The sequence below is a fragment of the Ipomoea nil genome, unplaced genomic scaffold, assembly GCF_001879475.1.
Source record: "Ipomoea nil cultivar Tokyo-kokei standard unplaced genomic scaffold, Asagao_1.1 scaffold2144, whole genome shotgun sequence".
Lineage (NCBI taxonomy): Eukaryota > Viridiplantae > Streptophyta > Magnoliopsida > Solanales > Convolvulaceae > Ipomoea > Ipomoea nil.
Window position 1 is genome coordinate 7,069,847 of NW_017618572.1, and position 2,967 is coordinate 7,072,813.

Sequence of the window (2,967 nt, forward strand, 5' to 3'; positions counted from 1 at the left end):
TCTATTCGACACTTAGATTGCTATCTTGTAATTTGAATTAAGTTTTGTGTTATGTTTGGACATTGGATTTTTAAATATGTAGTGTTGTCTTGTTGTTTGGACTCATTATTGATTGAGGAATTTGAAATATGCATCGTTGACGTGTTGATTCGATTTTAAATTTTTAATTAATAAAAATTAATTAGTTAATTAATTGCGACGAAAGAACAAGAGAATGTTAATGTTCTCTAATTGAAAGAACCAAACTAAACTACAATGTTAAATAGAATGGTTTCGGATTTTCGAAACTTAAAAAATATAAATCAAACCAAGAAAAAAAAAAGGACGCTAACTATAAATCGAAATTCCGACCCCTAATTGAAGGTTCTTTTAATTACTATAATTACAATTTCATTATGTAAATTTACAAGTTTATCAAGATATTATTGCATGTTCGTTAAATTACTATTTCAAGCCGATTAAGTCACTACTGCAAGTCCTTTGAAAAAAAAAAAAGTAACTCCTACAAGTTCATTAAGTCATTTATGCTCGTCCATCAAAACATTATTACTTGTTCATTAAATTACTATTGCATAGTCATTAAGCCACTATTGTAGATAACGTAAGTCATCATAGGTCATCTATATTATTAATATTTCACACATTTATTGTAAGAATATATTGAAAAAATATATAGCAATATGAGTGAATTTATAATATCTCTATGAGATATTTTTAACGATATTACTTTGATAGATTGATTTTATTTATAAAAAAAAGGAAAAAAGAAAAATGTATTTAAGCAATGTTTAGTTTATTATATTGGCAAGAATAACTAGGGAAGCAAACCCGAGACATCTAAACAAATACACGGGACATACCCACAGAGAAAGCCAATATTAAACCATACTTTGCACTGCAAATCTTCTCTAAATTGATAGTTATGAAATCTTCCGTTGTCGAGAATCGAACCCGGGTCTCCTGGGTGAAAGCCAAATATCCTAACCGCTGGACGACAACGGAACACTTCCATGGATTATCTGTTGGAAATCATCTTTTGAAAAATATTAACTTATAATTGTATGGTTTATATTTTAAAACCGTCAAAGCTAAGTTGCGGTGAATGTGGATAAAACACGTGACCTTCAGATCTTCAGTCTGACGCTCTCCCAACAGAACTATCCCCGCATCTCATAAAAATTTCACATTCTTAATAAACGAACTTTTAGCTTTTTTTAACCATAAGTTATTATGATCCACATATTGCTTCGCATAGTCATAATTGCGTCTTCACACTCTGCTTAAAAGTTAAAACATAGCCATGATGATTATGTACATGAGAAACAAACCAATTTCATTACACTACACCAAATATCTCTTGTGCATGATTCAATTGTTACCACAAGCCGAAGCCAATCATATATCTTTAATAACACCTCTATCTACAATTCTAATAAGAGCCAATAATGTTAGGCCCCTTAACTGGAACAAAAAAATGTCGGTCCTATTGTTTCTTAAAATGAATGATTCATATTATACTATTGTTTTTTAAAATGAATGGTTCATATTATTTTTATTTTAGTATTTTTTATTGATTTTCCTTATTTACCCTCTATTATATTATTTTCTTACCTTAAATAACTTAAATTCCGTTAGCATAAACTTTAGTAACGGAATATTCCGTTAAGTATTTATTATTTTAACTTACACATTAATTTCTATAAGATTATGTCTACAGGCTCTGATACCAATTGAAATTAAACCGTGACACTTGAAAAATAAATGCAATGCGTTTTTACTCGTTAATTAAGTTATGCACCAGTTTCGTTAATTAATTAACTCGTTTAAGCAAGTCTAAATAATAACTGCAGAAAGCATAAAGTAATTTAAAAACACAAAGAAATTGTTACGCAGTTCGGAGCTCCTTCTCCTACGTCTACGGGGCAACCCACGTCTGCCCAATCCACTATAGATGTTCACCAAAAGGTGTATTACAAGAGGTAAATATAGATGGCCTCCAGCCTTTACCACTACCACTCTTTCTAACACCTATCCAGGACTGACACACGAATACCCGAACAATCTTCACAAGATACTTCAACAGTACCACGTGCTAGTCATGTAGTACAGATTAAATATTCTTAAAGATTAAAAATGGAACATATGAAAATATGAAGCTATGTAAATCAGATGTGTGATCAGAATCTTAATCTCCAAAATCAGCAATGTCTTCTTTCGAACAGCACCTTTTTATAGCAGATGTTGAGCTTCATTTTGTGATCCTTAAATGTAGCCATTTTCCTTGTTCGAATAACCTCAGCCACATTCTTTTAATTCTTTGAAACCTTCATACGTAGACTTCATTCTCCAAGGCATGCCATCCACACATTTAAATATCACATGGTCCAAAATAGAATTAACACTAATAACTCTAATTAAATTCTTTAATTAAAAACTAATAAAGCTACTACTAAATAAAATAGCCAATAAGTTTAATGTGTAAATAATTTTACACTTACAATAATATTTCACAAATTTATTGTAAGAATATATTGCAAAAATATATAGCAACATGAGTGAATTTATAATATCTCTATGAGATATTTTTAACGATATTACTTTGATAGATTGATTTTATTTATATAAAAAAAGGAAATAAAGAAAAATGTATTTTAGCAATGTTTGGTTTATTAGATTGGCGAGAATAACTAGGGAAACAAATCCGAGACGTCTAAACAAATACAAGGGACATACCCAGAGAGAAAGCCAATATAAAACCATACTTTGCACTACAAATCTTCTCCAAATTAATAGATATGAAATCTTCCGTTGTCAGGAATCGAACCCGGGTCTCCTGGGTGAAAGCCAAATATCCTAACCGCTGGTCAACAATGGAACGCTTCCATAGATTATCTGTTGAAAATCATCTTTTGAAAAATATTAACTTATAATTGTATGGTTTATATTTTAAAACCATCAAAGCTAAGT

General features: G+C 30.2%; 1 non-coding gene across 1 annotated transcript; it reads right to left on the bottom strand.

Annotated features, from left to right (window-relative positions):
- Positions 1-930: 930 nt before the first annotated feature.
- Positions 931-1,002, bottom strand: TRNAE-UUC. The gene has a single exon. It is a non-coding gene; the product is annotated as a tRNA-Glu (tRNA).
- Positions 1,003-2,967: the final 1,965 nt, after the last annotated feature.